Raw genomic sequence first — 17,500 nt, 5'->3', positions numbered from 1 at the left:
TATGGCCATGTCGGCACACCCCTAGCACTCTGCTATAGATTAGACGGTTTTTATTGAGCCGTTTGTTTTCTTACACCATATGTCCACCATCAATACATTGAACTGGTTGTTCCCATTTCAAATCACTAGCTTGCCCTGCATGATTGCATGCTAAATTACTCTAAATTACTAGAAATGATGATTTGTCCCCGTTTCATTGGAGACAAATTTGCAGTCATTCAGCTGGTATCTTCTCACAATAGTAATTATCAGTTTGGACTCTGCAAGGTAATGCAACACATGAGTTGGAAATATTGAAGCATATGGTACACAGAACGCACTGTAGCCTATGCCTAGATCACAACCCTAGATCACACTGACAGCTTTATTGCACTAAATGGTATGCAGCATCATCTGGATATGTATGCAACAAAAGTTCAACATTCATCTTCTGCTGCCATTTTTGTCAAGCCGTTTGCGCATACCGTTTGATGCATACAGTTCGATAAATCCAACTAAATCCAATGTATGCACCACACAGAATGCACTGTCTCTGCAACACAATGCTGCAACGCAAACGCAGCATTCGATTGGAAATGTATGTACTTCTGGTGTACCAAAACGCAATGACAATGTTGGTGTGATCGAGGTGTAAGTGCAGCATGAACAAAAAAGTTTGATGCATCTGGTGCACCTGAAGCTTTACCACACAACTACCATACATAAAGCTACCAAACCGCAAGAGTTTTGACTTTGAAGCCAGAAGATGACTCTGAGTCATATATATCACTAGTTTTACACAAATATTTGTACATTTTCAGTTATAAAACTGACCATTTGTTTTTTGATTAAAGGTTCTGATGATGGGTGTACTGTTGCTTCATGAGTTGCATGTGTGTGCCTACTGGGACTATCACCATGATACACTAATATATACTAAAGTATGTGGACACCCCTTCAAATGAGTGGATTCTGCTATTTCAGCCATGCAATCTCCACAAACATTGGCAGTAGAATGACCTTACTGCAGAGCTCTGTGACTTTCAATGTGGCACCGTCATAGGATGCCTCCTTTCCAACAGGTCAGTTCATCAAATGTATGCGCTGAAGGACGTAGTGTGTGAAAATCGTTTGTCCTCAGTTGCAACACTCACTACCGAGTTCCAAACTGGGTTTCCATGGCCGAGCAGCCGCTCACAAGCCTAAGATCACCATGCGCAATGCCAAGCATCAGCTGGAGTGGTGTAAAGCTCGCCGCCATTGGACTCTGGAGCAGTGGAAACAGGTTATCTGGAGTGATAAATCATGCTTCACCATCTGGCAGTCTAACGGACAAATCTGGGTTTGGCAGATGCCAGGAGAACGCTACCTGCCTGACTGCATAGTGCCAACTGTAAAGCAATAATGGTCTGGGGCTATTTTTCATGGGTCGGGCTAGGCCCTTTAGTTCCAGTAAACTTTAGTTCCAGTAAACTTTAGTTCCATAACACTACAGCATACAATGACATTCTAGATGAATATGTGCTTCCAACTTTGTGACAACAGTTTGGGGATGGCCCTTTCCTGTTCAGCAGGACAATGCCCCTGTGCACAAAGCGAGGTCCATACAGAAATGTTTTGTCGAGATAGGTGTGGAAGAACTTGACTGGCCTGCACAGAGCCCTGAAGTCAGCCCCATTGAACACCTTTGGGATGAATTGGAACGCAGACTGCGAGCCAGGACTAATCGCCCAACATCAGTGCCCGACCTCACTAATGCTGTTTTGGCTGAATGAAAGCAAGTCCCCGCAGCAATGTTCCTACATCTTCTTTACCTTTATTTAACTAGGCAAGTCAGTTAAGAACAAATTCTTATTGTCAATGACGGCCTAGGAACAGTGGGTTAACTGCCTTGTTCAGGGGCAGAACGACAGATTTGTACCATGTCAGCTCGGGGATTCGATCTTGCAACCTTTCAGTTACTATTCTCTAGAATTATTATAACACAACAAGGAGAATATTTGCATGATGAAAGTAAACCTTTTGTAGACCGGCAAAAGCAAGACCAGCTATGCACTTTGAGGTCCGAAAAGGACACCCAAAACATGAAATATTTGCTGTAAACATTGAATTTCAACGTGAACATTTTCGGATTTCCAAGACAATAAGACAAATGTTGCCCCCCTGTTTTGAGCTAACTTTTGACTTTGTCAGTCATCAATGTAGCAAGCTTGCTAGCTAATTATTTAAGAAAAAAACATTATGGAAACAATAAGTTAGCTACTTCCGACAACACCAAATAAAATAGTTGAACCAACCTTAGTGAACATATTAACGGTGTCATTCATTTGAACAGAGCTAGCATAAATATGCTATTCTAGTTGCTAGCTAGTTTTCGCATATTGCTAGTGTTGGCAATGTCTGTCTGTCAACAACTCAGTAATGTTAACTCATGAATCAATATAACGTTACAGCTTAAAGAAATAATAGGCTAGCTAGCCAAATGTCAAACTGTTACAAGTCAAGAGCATTAGCTCAGTAATATCTGTCTTTTAGCTATCAATGCATTCTGAATAGAATAGTGGGTCTAACGTTACTGCTCTAATGATGTCATGCCCTTTTGCTGTCTTTCTTTGGCTGTTTCCAGAGAACCTGGGTGTGAAAGATGAACAACATGTCCCCTGAGCCTGCACTGAACAGCATCTCCCCTGTGCTGCACCCATTGCTGTGCGGAATGGTCGAGTGGGCCTTGATTCCACGAACTGCCTTCGCATCTTGGACCTCAAGACTGGGTGAGTTCCTCTGCTCAATGTCTGTCTGTGATACTTCAATATGAAACTATTGGGTGCATTTCAGTTTAAAGTGGCTTCTCAGTTATATCCTCTGTTTCATCTACACTAATTTGAAAGAATAGGATAGGTGAAGGAAATATGGTGGATATGTGTTAGCTTTCACCTGTCCAGTTTTGTCAGTATAGATTAAGAGGAGGATAAGATCAAAGGGTACCACTTAAGACTATTGAGGCACACATCAGATCAAATCAAATTCTGTTGGTCACACACATGTGTTTAGCAGATGTTATTGCGGGTGTAGTGAAATGCTTGTGTTTCTAGCTCCAACAGTACAGTAATATCTATCAATTTTTTATTTAGAATACAGTATATACAAATGAGATGAGTAATGAAAAATATGTAGACATTATTAAAGTGACTAGTGTTCCATTTATTAAAGTGGCCAGTGATTTCAAGTCTATGTAAACTCAGCAAAAAAAGAAACGTCCCTTTTTCAGGACCGTGTCTTTCAAAGATAATTAGTAAAAATCCAAATAATTTCACAGATCTTCATTGTAAAGGGTTTAAACACTGTTTTTTATAGGGTTTAAACCATAAACAATTAACCTCTCTGGGATCATTCGGGACGCTAGCGTCCCACCTCGCCAACAGCCAGTGATGATGCAGGGCGCCAAATTCAAACAACAGAACTCTCATAATTAAAATTCCTCAAACATACAAGTATTTTACACCATTTTAAAGATAGACTTCTCGTTAATCCAACCACAGTGTCCGATTTCAAAAAGGCTTTACGGCTAAAGCACAACATATCATTATGTTAGGACAGCCGCCTAGTTACAGAAAGCGTTCAGCCATTTTCCAACCAAAGAGAAGTGTCACAAAAGCAGAAATATAGATAAAATGAATCACTAACCTTGACGATCTTCATCAGATGACACTCCCAGGACTCAATGTTACACAATACATGTATGTTTTGTTCGATAAAGTTCATTATTATATCCAAAAACCTCAGTTTACATTGGCGCCATGTTCAGAAATGCCTCAAAAACATCCGGAGACATTGCAGAGAGCCACATCAAATAACAGAAATACTCATCATAAACTTTGAGAAAGATACATGTTGTACATAGAATTAAAGATAAACTTGTTCTTAATGCAACCGCTGTGTCAGATTTCAAAAAAGCTTTACGGCAAAAGCACGATATTCAATAATCTGAGTACAGCGTTCAGCTACCAAAGCAAGCCATACAGTTACCCGCCAATTTTGGGAGTCAACAAAGGTCAAAATAGCATTATAAATCTTCCCTTACCTTTGCTGATCTTCATCGGAATGCACTCCCAGGACCCCACTCCACAATAAATGTTTGTTTTGTTCGATTACGTCCATATTTATGTCCAAATACCTCCGTTTTGTCGTGCGTTTAGTTCACTATTCCAAAGGCACAATGCGCGAGCTCAAAATCCAGATGAAGAGTCAAAAGAGTTCCATTACAGTTTGTAGAAACATGTCAAACGATGTTACAATCAATCCTTATGGTCTTTTTATAATAAATCTTCAATAACTTTCCAACCGGACAATAGCGTATTCATTACAGAGGAAAATGAAGGAACAGAAAACAACTCATTGGCCTCAGCCTAGTCCACTTGTTGAAACAGCTCCTATCGACCCCCTTCCACAATGGAAGCCTCAAACAACTTTCTAAAGACTGTTGACATCTGCTTGAAGCCTTGGGAAGTGCAATCTGGCCCCATAGACACAGCATATTGGATAGGCAATCACTTAAATGAAACTACAAACCTCAGATTTCCCACTTCCTGGTTGGATTTGTCTCAGGTTTTCGCCTGCCATATGAGTTCTGTTATACTCACAGACATTATTTAACAGTTTGGAAACTTTTGTGTGTTTTCTATCCATATCATAGCTTCTGGGCCTGGGAACAAGCAGTTTACTCTGGGCACCTTATTCATCCAAGCTCCTCAATACTGCCCCCTTTCCCAAAGAAGTTAATGAACAGTGGAACGGTTGTTAAGACACAGTTATGAAAACTTAGGACATTTACATTTACATTTAAGTCATTTAGCAGACGCTCTTATCCAGAGCGACTTACAAATTGGTGCATTCACCTTATGACATCCAGTGGAACAGCCACTTTACAATAGTGCATCTAAATCTTTTAAGGGGGGGGGGGGTGAGAAGGATTACTTTATCCTATCCTAGGTATTCCTTAAAGAGGTGGGGTTTCAGGTGTCTCCGGAAGTGGTGATTGACTCCGCTGTCCTGGCGTCGTGAGGGAGTTTGTTCCACCATTGGGGGCCAGAGCAGCGAACAGTTTTGACTGGGCTGAGCGGGAACTGTACTTCCTCAGTGGTAGGGAGGCGAGCAGGCCAGAGGTGGATGAACGCAGTGCCCTTGTTTGGGTGTAGGGCCTGATCAGAGCCTGGAGGTACTGAGGTGCCGTTCCCCTCACAGCTCCGTAGGCAAGCACCATGGTCTTGTAGCGGATGCGAGCTTCAACTGGAAGCCAGTGGAGAGAGCGGAGGAGCGGGGTGACGTGAGAGAACTTGGGAAGGTTACACCAGACGGGCTGCGGCGTTCTGGATGAGTTGTAGGGGTTTAATGGCACAGGCAGGGAGCCCAGCCAACAGCGAAGTTGCAGTATCCAGACGGGAGATGACAAGTGCCTGGATTAGGACCTGCGCCGCTTCCTGTGTGAGGCAGGGTCGTACTCTGCGGATGTTGTAGAGCATGAACCTACAGGAACGGGCCACCGCCTTGATGTTAGTTGAGAACGACAGGGTGTTGTCCAGGATCACGCCAAGGTTCTTAGCGCTCTGGGAGGAGGACACAATGGAGTTGTCAACCGTGATGGCGAGATCATGGAACGGGCAGTCCTTCCCCGGGAGGAAGAGCAGCCATCTTGCCGAGGTTCAGCTTGAGGTGGTGATCCGTCATCCACACTGATATGTCTGCCAGACATGCAGAGATGCGATTCGCCACCTGGTCATCAGAAGGGGGAAAGGAGAAGATTAGTTGTGTGTCGTCTGCATAGCAATGATAGGAGAGACCATTGAGGTTATGACAGAGCCAAGTGACTTGGTGTATAGCGAGAATAGGAGAGGGCCTAGAACAGAGCCCTGGGGGACACCAGTGGTGAGAGCACGTGGTGAGGAGACAGATTCTCGCCACGCCACCTGGTAGGAGCGACCTGTCAGGTAGGACGCAATCCAAGCGTGGGCCGCGCCGGAGATGCCCAACTCGGAGAGGGTGGAGAGGAGGATCTGATGGTTCACAGTATCGAGGCAGCCGATAGGTCTAGAAGGATGAGAGCAGAGGAGAGAGAGTTAGCTTTAGCAGTGCGGAGCGCCTCCGTGATACAGAGAAGAGCAGTCTCAGTTGAATGACTAGTCTTTGAAACCTGACTGATTTGGATCAAGAAAGGTCATCTGAGAGAGATAGCGGGAGAGCTGGCCAAGGACGGCACGTTCAAAGAGTTTTGGAGAGAAAAGAAAGAAGGGATACAGGTCTGTAGTTGTTGACATCGGAGGGATCGAGTGTTAGGTTTTTTCAGAAGGGGTGCAACTCTCGCTCTCTTGAAGACGGAAGGGACGTAGCCAGCGGTCAGGGATGAGTTGATGAGCGAGGTGAGGTAAGGGAGAAGGTCTCCGGAAATGGTCTGGAGAAGAGAGGAGGGGATAGGGTCAAGCGGGCAGGTTGTTGGGCGGCCGGCCGTCACAAGACGCGAGATTTCATCTGGAGAGAGAGGGGAGAAGAGGTCAGAGCACAGGGTAGGGCAGTGTGAGCAGAACCAGCGGTGTCGTTTGACTTCGTCGACCTTCTTGTCGTCGACCTTCTTTTCAAAATGGTTGACGAAGTCATCTGCAGAGAGGGAGGAGGGGGGGAGGGGAGGGGAAGGGGGGGGGAGGGGAGGAGGATTCAGGAGGGAGGAGAAGGTGGCAAAGAGCCACCTAGAGTGGTAGAAAGTGGCTTAGCAGCAGAGACAGAAGAGGAAAATGTAGAGAGGAGGGAGTGAAAGGATGCCAGGTCCGCAGGGAGGCGAGTTTTCCTCCATTTCCGCTCGGCTGCCCGGAGCCTGTTCTGTGAGCTCGCAATGAGTCGTCGAGCCACGGAGCGGGAGGGAGGACCGAGCCGGCCTGGAGGATAGGGGACATAGAGATCAAAGGATGCAAGAAAGGGAGGAGAGGAGGGTGAGGAGGGAGGAGGCAGAATCAGGAGATAGGTTGGAGAAGGTTTGAGGAGAGGGAAGAGATGATAGGATGGAAGAGGAGAGGGTAGCGGGGGAGAGAGAGCGAAGGTTGGGACGGCGCGATACCATCCGAGTAGGGGCAGTGTGGGAAGTGTTGGATGAGAGCGAGAGGGAAAAGGATACAAGGTAGTGGTCGGAGACTTGGAGGGGAGTTGCAATGAGGTTAGTGGAAGAACAGCATCTAGTAAAGATGAGGTCGAGCGTATTGCCTGCCTTGTGAGTAGGGGGGGAAGGTGAGAGGGTGAGGTCAAAAGAGGAGAGGAGTGGAAAGAAGGAGGCAGAGAGGAATGAGTCAAAGGTAGACGTGGGGAGGTTAAAGTCGCCCAGAACTGTGAGAGGTGAGCCGTCCTCAGGAAAGGAGCTTATCAAGGCATCAAGCTCATTGATGAACTCTCCGAGGGAACCTGGAGGGCGATAAATGATAAGGATGTTAAGCTTGAAAGGGCTGGTAACTGTGACAGCATGGAATTCAAAGGAGGCGATAGACAGATGGGTAAGGGGAAAGAGAGAATGACCACTTGGGAGAGATGAGGATCCCGGTGCCACCACCCCGCTGACCAGAAGCTCTCGGGGTGTGCGAGAACACGTGGGCGGACGAAGAGAGAGCAGTAGGAGTAGCAGTGTTATCTGTGGTGATCCATGTTTCCGTCAGTGCCAAGAAGTCGAGGGACTGGAGGGAGGCATAGGCTGAGATGAACTCTGCCTTGTTGGCCGCAGATCGGCAGTTCCAGAGGCTACCGGAGACCTGGAACTCCACGTGGGTCGTGCGTGCTGGGACCACCAGATTAGGGTGGCCGCGGCCACGCGGTGTGGAGCGTTTGTATGGTCTGTGCAGAGAGGAGAGAACAGGGATAGACAGACACATAGTTGACAGGCTACAGAAGAGACTAAGCTAATGCAAAGGAGATTGGAATGACAAGTGGACTACGCGTCTCGAATGTTCAGAAAGTTAAGCTTACGTAGCAGAATCTTATTGACTAGAATGATTAAGATGATACAGTACTGCTGAAGTAGGCTAGCTGGCAGTGGCTGCGTTGTTGACTTGTAGGCTAGCTGGCAGTGCTGCGTTGTTGACACTACACTAATCAAGTCGTTCCGTTGAGTGTAATAGTTTCTACAGTGCTGCTATTCGGGGGCTAGCTGGCTAGCTAGCAGTGTTGATTACGTTACGTTGCGTTAAAAGAACGACAYTAGCTGGCTAGCTAACCTAGAAAATCGCTCTAGACTACACAATTATCTTTGATACAAAGACGGCTATGTAGCTAGCTYTGTAGCTAGCTACGATCAAACAAATCKAACCGTTGTACTGTAATGAAATGAAATGAAAATGTGATACTACCTGTGGAGCGAAGCGGAATGCGACCGGGTTGTTGAGTGCGGAAGTTCTATTCTAGGACACTAAAGAGGCCTTTCTACGGACTCTGAAAAACACCAAAAGAAAGATGCCCAGGCTCTGTGAACGTGCCTTAGGCATGCTGCAAGGAGGCATGAGGACTGCAGTGCAATAAATTGCAATGTCCGTACTGTAAGACAGCGCTATAGGGAGACGGGATGGACAGCTGATCGTCCTCGTAGTGGCAGACCACGTGTAACAACACCTGCACAGGATCGGTATATTCGAACATCACACCTGCAGGACAGGTACAGGATGGCAACAACAACTGCCCGAGTTACACCAGGAACGCACAATCCCTCCATCAGTGCTAAGACTGTCCGCAATAGGCTGAGAGAGGCAGGACTGAGGGCTTGTAGGCCTGTTGTAAGGCAGGTCCTCACCAGACATCACCGGCAACAACGTCGTCTATGGGCACAAAACCAGACAGGACTGGCAAAAAGTGCTCTTCACTGACGAGTCGCGGTTTTGTCTCACCAGGGGTGATGGTCGGATTCGTGTTTATCGTCGAAGGAATGAGCTTTGCACCGAGGCCTGTACTCTGGAGCGGGATCGATTTGGAGGTGGAGGGTCCGTCATGGTCTGGGGCGGCATGTCACAGCATCATTGGACTGAGCTTGTTGTTATTGCAGGCAATCTTAACGCTGTGCATTACAGGGAAGACATCCTCCTCCCTCATGTGGTACCCTTCCTGCAGGCTCATCATGACATGACCCTATAGCATGACAATGCCACCAGCCATACTGCTCTTCTGTGCATGATTTCCTGCAAGACAGGAATGTCAGTGTTCTGCCATGGCCAGCGAAGAGCCCGGATCTCAATCCCATTGAGCACGTCTGGGACCTGTTGGATCGGAGGGTGAGGGCGAGGGCATTCCCCACAGAAATGCCTGGGAACTTGCAGGTGCCTTGGTGGAAGAGTGGGGTAACATCTCACAGCAGAACCTGGCAAATCTGGTGCAGTCCATGAGGAGATGCACTGCAGTACTTAATGCAGCTGGTGGCCACACCAGATACCGACTGTTACTTTTGATTTTGACCCCCCCTTTGTTCAGGGACACATTATTCCATTTCTGTTAGCCACATCTGTGGAACTTGTTCAGCTTATGTAAATATTTGTATGAACATAACATGTTAAGTTTGATGAAAATAAACGCAGTTGACAGTGAGAGGACGTTTCTGTTTTTGCTGAGATTATGTATGTACAGTGGGGCAAAAAAGTATTTAGTCAGCAACCAATTGTGCAAGTTCTCCCACTTAAAAAGATGAGAGAGGCCTGTAATTTTCATCATAGGTACACTTCAACTATGACAGACAAAATGAGAAAAGAAAATCCAGAAAATCACATTGTAGGATTTTTTATGAATTTATTTGCAAATTATGGTGGAAAATAAGTATTTGGTCACCTACAAACAAGCAAGATTTCTGGCTCTCACAGACCTATAACTTCTTTTTAAGAGGCTCCTCTGGTCCTCCACTCGTTACCCGTAATTAATGGCACCTGTTTGAACTTGTTATCAGTATAAAAGACACCTGTCCACAACCTCAAACAGTCACACTCCAAACTCCACTATGGCCAAGACCAAAGAGCCAATCCGCTAAAGGGATCCGTAGCGCAGAGAAGTTAAAGATCTGAAGATCTTTAATATCAATAGCAGTCAATTATTAATCGTCACCTTATTCAGTCTCATTCTGATGGTCGTAAAGTAACTTGGTTATCCCACAAACCTTAGCTAATAAGTTGAAATAGCAATAACACATTGGCTTAATTTATTTACAAAATACCTAAATAATCACACAGAATTACATATATATATATATATATATTATAATATATATATATATATATAATATATATTATATAATATATATATATATATATATATATATGTTATGTGTGTACACACACACAGAATAGATCATACATCGATTTACTATCATGTCATGAAAAGCCACTAGTGAGCTAACCCGATATCACGGCTGGTAACGCAAAGAAAGGGGGTTGGGTTTCAATGAAAGAGCGGGAAGACTAAGGGATTTGGTCTCTATCGGACCTTGAGAAGCTATGCTAAACAAATACAGAGTCTTATGCATTCTAATAATCGCCCATTCGAAAAGGAAATGCAAGGAAAAGCAAGATATAGATGTCAAAGATGGAAGACTGGTATCACAATGACCTTAAATTCATTATCCAAATGGCCCTCACATGAGGCTGATCAGACCACAAAGGAAAGCCATGATAGAAGTAAAGGTCATACCACCCTTTTACAGTTGTGTTTCATATACTATATTAAACAAATTAAAGAAAACCATCAAACATTTTCTACATGTTGAATCCAGATTCCCAGAACATTCCCTTTATCAAAGAATTGTGTTTCATTAAAACTCAGAAAAATAAAACTTATAATATTCCATATGTGTGTGTGTTCTCCTTTAAGATATCGTCTCTAGGAAACTTGGAAATCTCCTCAAACCCAAAGGATATAAACAACAAAACATTTCCAGAAAAAACCATTATACTCCCTCAATCATAAGTTTCCCCCTAATTTAACATACGACTTGACTAGTTTGGCCCAAGCTTGCTTTGCAACATTAAAACCCATTTAGTCTGTCTGCAAACAGTCTCTCAAAGTGCTTGATAGGAATACCCTGCCATTAGACACACACAACAGTGATCTATGTACACTGTCCCCGTAAAATAAAATGAACTCAACCTGTAATCCACTTTACTGACCTGACATTGTTCCACGTAATGGAAACAGATTATAATGTTAGAATACATTAACTTTCTGTTCCAATACACTGGTGTTACCTAAACAATCAAACCAAGAATCAATAACCATCAGAATCCATAAAAATAAAAACACATTTCGATGGGCACAACTCTATCGCCATTATCTCTCCGCTATTATTTAGAATTCATTAGATTTAGGTAACTGTCTCTTCTATGGTTCAGTAATTTAAATACGACTCCATTCTCAATAGGTTATTCCAGCAGACCATTTAGGCAAGACAACGTATTACATCGAAATCGTCTCGCTATTATTTAGAATGAATTAGTCTTTCAATTTAACCTAGACAAGCTATTAAAACGTTCAGTTTATATCTTAAACAAACACTAACAACCGTATCTTTCCAGGTAAAACATATCAATATTTGAATTACAATCAGAATGAATTTTAGTCTATTGGTGCATAGACTGAGATACAAACCCGATGTTCCCACGTTGTAGGCAAGAATTCAACCCCTGGACCACCAACACGTACTACCGAATTCCCAGAAAATAGCCCTCATTTAAAGGTCCAAGCGTTTCCCCAGCGAGGATTCTCATTAATCTCGCTCTCGTTGTCTCTGCCTCTCTCTTTCTCTCCCGATGGTCGCGCCTGTCCTTCCCCTTATGTTTGCAATTGCGGTGGTTGTGTCCTACTAGGTCACAATGTTTACAGGGAGCCTTACACTCCCGGGCGAAATGTCCTGTCTCATTGCAATTGAAACATTTTCTATCGTCTGATCCTGTCCATTTTTTTCCCTTCTCTCTTAGGTCCCTTTATGTTTGTCTACAGTTACCCCGATAGTTACTGTCAGATGCTCTGACTCAACCTGTTCTCTGTTTACAATCTCGGTGATTATGGCCTACTTTATTGTAGTGTTTACACGGTGCCTCACAATCTCTAGCAAAAGGACCCGGTTTGTGACAGTTAAAGCATCTATCTACCCCTTTCTTTTGACTGTCTCTATCCACTTTTCTCGACTTTCTCCCTTTCTCTACCTCTATCCACTTTCTCAATAAGTTTGCTAAATCCTGTCCTCCTTTCTCTCTTCCTCCCTCAGCTCCCTGAGGACCAGCATATGGGGGAGGGGGTAACGGGATGGGCGGCACCTGATGCGGCTGCCTCCGTTTCATTACCACCACCTCGTCGTCTGGATTTTCCCTCTCCCCCTGGTCTGCCAGGGAGGGGTATAATTTGGGTTTAGGTGATGTCTCTTTGGGAGTCCTCTGTCTGCTCCTGGCTACCTAATTCTTCCTCCTCCGCTCTTTCTCTAGCTTCAGCCAGCCAAATACGAGCGGTGTCGAGCCCTTCTGTCTGTTGCTTCTCTACCTTGTCCGCACAAACCCTCTTTATTTGTTTAATCATTGATTTCAGTTTTTCTATATTTAAACGTCTGTCAAATTCGTAGTTTTTCCTCCATTTCGGGCCAAAATAGGTGTTCCTCTTATCTTTTCCCTGCATATATTTCTCATCTCCCGTTAATTCCAGGACCTCCTTTGAGGGTTTACTACCCATGTTTAGTAAAACCTTGTAGTTACTATGCTTATTCTCACAATCTAGGTGTATGTATTTCCATGATCTATATGTGCTCTTTTTCCCGTTATCCAATTACTATAGTTGCTCTCCTGCACAATCTATGTGTGTGTCTCTTTAATCTCTTACTCAATTGCTATCTTCCTTTACTATTGTGTATTCTCTTAACCTATGTGTGCTTCTCATTTCTGTTAGTTTACATAGGTAGTGTCCACTGATAGTCTTGGTGGTAGCCACTGATACCTCGTGTCATTACGGATCTAGTTTATATTGGTACGTGACATTTCGGATCTAGTTTACGTTGGTACGTGTCATTTCGGATCTAGTTTACGTTGGTACTGCAGATACCTCGTGTCATTTCGGATCTAGTTTACGTTGGTATCGTGCCATTTTCAGACCTTCTGCTGCCTCGGTGGCTCTACACCCAATTCCTATTTTCCAATTGCCTAGAATACTACCTATATCAGGGTTCTCTACACAAAATTCAAAAAATAGGTCACCAGGTAAGAATGCCCGTCGGGATTTTTAAAATCAACACCTAAACTACACAAAAACAATAAAATATATTTCTGAATATAGCCCGAGCGTCAATTCCCCAAATTCGTGAATAAAGATTTACTGACCTTGTCTCGTAGACTGGGAAAAGCAATGTAGGTTGGATCTCGTCACCACCTCTGTCGTGTACCAGTTCATCACTGGCCTGAAATAAACCCTCAATTCAGAGGTCAGGTCTTTGTCTTACGGATCCTGGATCCGCCCGTGCATGGTTTTCAGCAGTTCCTTGGGACGACAGAGGCAGATATTGAGATCCGGCTCTCGAAGGACCAAATGGTTACGAGAATTATATTCTCAATGTTCATAAACCCAATTCAATGAACTACTCAGTCTGAAACCCAGGATTTGTAAGAAACTGGTTGAAATGAATCAGACGGAGGCCCCGCTACGATAGTCAGAACGTGTATTTACGAGAGCCCTGGTTAGTTGTACAAAAACCATTCATTTTATACTAGCTCCTTACGCACATACTCTTGCACACAAACAGAATTCATACGCACATACATGTGCACACAAACATTAGGTATCCCACGCACATACTGTCCTGCTACCCAGCCGACAAAGATTAGGGACCGTGAGAATCACTCCCTGTCCTTTCCCAAATCTCTCAGTGGCCCCTAGCCAAGGTCGGCACCGAATCTTGCTCAGACAGTCTGTGTTTAAGACACTTTAGAGACAAATTGTACAGTTTATATTGTTTTACCCTAATTCTGACTAAAACTACACACTTCTTTAATTATACTTTTACTGACTAAACCTAAACAAACCTATCAGATAATAAATGTATGATTCTAATCAATTTCATACAGTTATAAGGTTTCAGAGTGGGAATTATTTCATCATTATCTTTCAACATTTAAATTACTTTAACACCTAGTCAGCTCGGGGGTTCGAACCTTACGGTTACTGGCCCAATGCTCTAACCGCTAGGTTATCTAATAGTGGCTACATGCCACCCTTTTTGTCAGTGCTTATGAAAGTATGGAACATTTGAACACTTGCAGCCACTATTTTGCTGATAACCCCAATAAACAGTGTTTATCTTACTGGAATTGCATGAAACAAACCTCTCAATTGAGAGAAGTCCCACATTTGAGTCTTTCCTTATGAGCTTGGCTCCAAAAATGCCTCCATGCACCACAAGATGTTTTTAAATGATTATATCTCATGCGGGAATGATCTTAATTTGGTGTTCCTGGAATGGCTATGAGTCTCTCTCACACACGCACACACACAGTAAAAGGTTAAATTATATTTTTTATAAGAATAGTTTTTAAAACCAGCACTGAAGTTTTTGTGTTTGGCATGTGTGAATGAAAAGGTTATAAGCCTAAAACGCAAATAGCCACAACAGGTAGAACCTATTGCTCAAGTCAAACAAATACTGTAGAGAAGTATAGACTATTATTTACCACCTTGCTGCAGGTCAATGGGTGCAAAAACAGAGTTATTGAGGCAAATTGTTTCCTGGTTTTGATTTCACAACTCCCTCAGCTGCATCTGCCTCCCACTTAATCACTCACATCAAAAATAGCAGGAGATGAGGAGCGAGCCAGCTATGTGAGTTGGTTTGGCATTTCTCGTCTTGTGGCGGATGATGACTTACTGACAAGTCATTCGAACAGATGCTTAACCATTTCATTGAGACTTTGGCAAGAGATTTAAGATCATGACTTAGTCCCATACTGACTGATTCAGTATTCGCATTTTACTGAAAGTCACTGAAAGTGATTCCATCTGGCTGATACAGGTTATTCTGTGCCCTTTATCATACTATAGCATAGTGTAATTTGGGGATTTAATTGATAGTGTCGTTTTTGTATTCAATTCACTAAAACTTGAAATGGGTACTTCCCTTGCCCCAATATCCAGACTTTTTTTTTACAGTATGTCTGGATCATCAGTGTTTTTCCTCCTCATAAAACACTGAAATAAAATGAGTGTACTGTTGGATAAATACAAAAGTGTTTGAAATTATCCAGTAAATGTTAAGCAATATTTTTTTCCCAATTAATATTTTACTAGGCCTGCTTCTCATTATCTGTTTTTTTGTCTTTTGAGTAATCCTACGTTTGAATAGGCATCCATAAGCCTTTTGTATGTGTATCCTTTTTCATTGTTTCAATATTTTTGTCTGAAGATCAAGTTTATTTGTGTGCAAATAAATATGGTAATAAATAGATTGAATGTACCTGGCATCATTTCCAAAAGTGCCTCTAATCAAATAAAATAGACAGAGAGAGTACTTTACAGACCTAGTTTCTGGCAGGGCCTGAAACTTCAGTACTTGTTGTGGCGCAGCGGTCTAAGGCACTGCATCTCAGTGCTAGAGGCGTCACTACAGATGCCCTTGTTCGAATCCAGGCTGTATCGTAACCGGGCCGTGATTGGGAGTCCCATAGGGCACTGCTCAATTGGCCCAGCGTCGTCTGGGATTGGCCGGTGTAGGCCGTCATTGTAAATAGGAATTTGTTCTTTACTGACTTGCCTATTTAAATAAAAATATTGCTCAGTGTTTCCTGTTCTTTTGCCTGAGGAAGACTGTTTGTTTAGTCAAGGATGCAAGGCCTCGGGGTCCTTGCCAGTGTTTTGACCTGCCTGCTGATAGTGTGCAAGAGCACCGCACACAACGAACGACACAAACTGTGCCCGTTAGAGCAAGCTCTCTCCAGAGCCTCACCAACGTAGCTGTTAGAATGTGTGATGTGGAGGTTAGGATTTTTGACCACCATAACGTTTGTCTACTTAGTCATTAACGCCTGGGTGGGAGGTTACCCTGGCAGGCAGGCACGCACACACACACTATGGACTGTGTATGTTGTTCTCCATATATAGTCCTACTTGTACAGGTGGTCCAGTGCAAAATGATAACCCCCCTACTCCAGTCCCTCTACAGCTCCCTCCGGTCAAGGTGTGTGCCAGTATATTGGTCCAACAAGTATTTTGACTGGCTTCCAGACGTTTTGATAGATTTATGGCAAATCCCCTCCTACCTTTTTGATACCTCTCTCCTGTCTGGAAAAATACTGCCATGTGGATGTTTGGCTCTTCTCCCTCTCTGCCAAAACACTCTGCGCTGACGGAAATAGAATTGTGTAACATTCTGAACTACAGTGAGCTCAAAAGTATTTGGACAGTGAGTGGTGAGTTTTTCTGGGTAAGTCTCTAAGGTCTTTTCACACCTGGATTGTGCAACATTTGTCCATTTATTCTTTACAAAATTCTTCAAGCTCTGTCAAATTGGTTGTTGATCATTGCTAGTCAACCAGTAAATTTAAGTCAAAACTGTAACTCGGCTACTCAGGAACATTACTGTCTTCTTGGTAAGCAGCTCCAATGTAGATCTGGCCTTGTGTTTTAGGTCATTGTCCTGCTGAAAGGTGAATTCATCTTCCAGTGTCTGATGGAAAGCAGATTGAACCAGGTTTTCCTCTAGGATTTTGCCATGTGCTTCGCTCCATTCTGTGTATCTCTTTTATCTGGAAAACTCCCCAGTCCTTAACGATTACAAGCATACCCATAACATGATGCAGCCACCACTATGCTTGGAATTATGAAGAGTGGTACTCAGTAATGTGTTGTATTGGATTTGCCCCAAACACACTACGTTGTATTCAGGACAAAATATTAATTCCTTTGACACATTTTTTGCAGTATTACTTTAGTGCCTTGTTTAGGATGCAGGTTTTGGAATATTTGTATTCTGTACAGGCTTCCTTCTTCTTTTCACATTGTCAATTAGGTTAGTATTGTGGAGTTACTACAATGCTGTTGATTTATCCTCAGTTTTCTCCTATCACAGCCATTAAACTCTTTAACTGTTTTAAACTCCCCATTGGCCTCATGGTGAAATCTCTGAGCAGTTTCCTTCCTCTCCGGTAACTGAATTAGGAAGGATGCCTGTATCTTTATAGTGACTGGGTGTATTGATACACCATCCAAAGTGTAATTAATAACTTCACCATGCTCAAAGGGATATTCAATCTACCAATAGGTGCCCCTGGAAAATCTCCCTGGTCTTTGTGGGGTACAGAGATGAGGTAGTCATTCAAAAATCATGTTAAACACTATTATTGCACATAGAGTGAGTCCATGCAACTTATTATGTGACTTGTTAAGCAAATTTGTACACCTGCATTTTTTAGGCTTGCCATGACAAAGGACTTGAATACTTATTGACTCAAGACATTTCAGCTTTTCATTTTTAATACATTTGTAAAAATATTTTTTTAAA

The 17,500-nt window shown here is 43.3% G+C and overlaps 1 pseudogene; it reads right to left on the bottom strand.

Moving 5' to 3' along the window:
* Positions 1–4,959: 4,959 nt before the first annotated feature.
* Positions 4,960–17,500, bottom strand: part of LOC139023914 (uncharacterized) — a 37,136-nt pseudogene continuing 24,595 nt past the window's right edge.

Source organism: Salvelinus sp. IW2-2015, unplaced genomic scaffold, assembly GCF_002910315.2.
Source record: "Salvelinus sp. IW2-2015 unplaced genomic scaffold, ASM291031v2 Un_scaffold451, whole genome shotgun sequence".
Classification (NCBI taxonomy): domain Eukaryota; kingdom Metazoa; phylum Chordata; class Actinopteri; order Salmoniformes; family Salmonidae; genus Salvelinus; species Salvelinus sp. IW2-2015.
The sequence above is the reverse complement of the archived record's forward strand: the minus strand, read 5'-3'. Positions and strand labels throughout refer to the sequence as shown.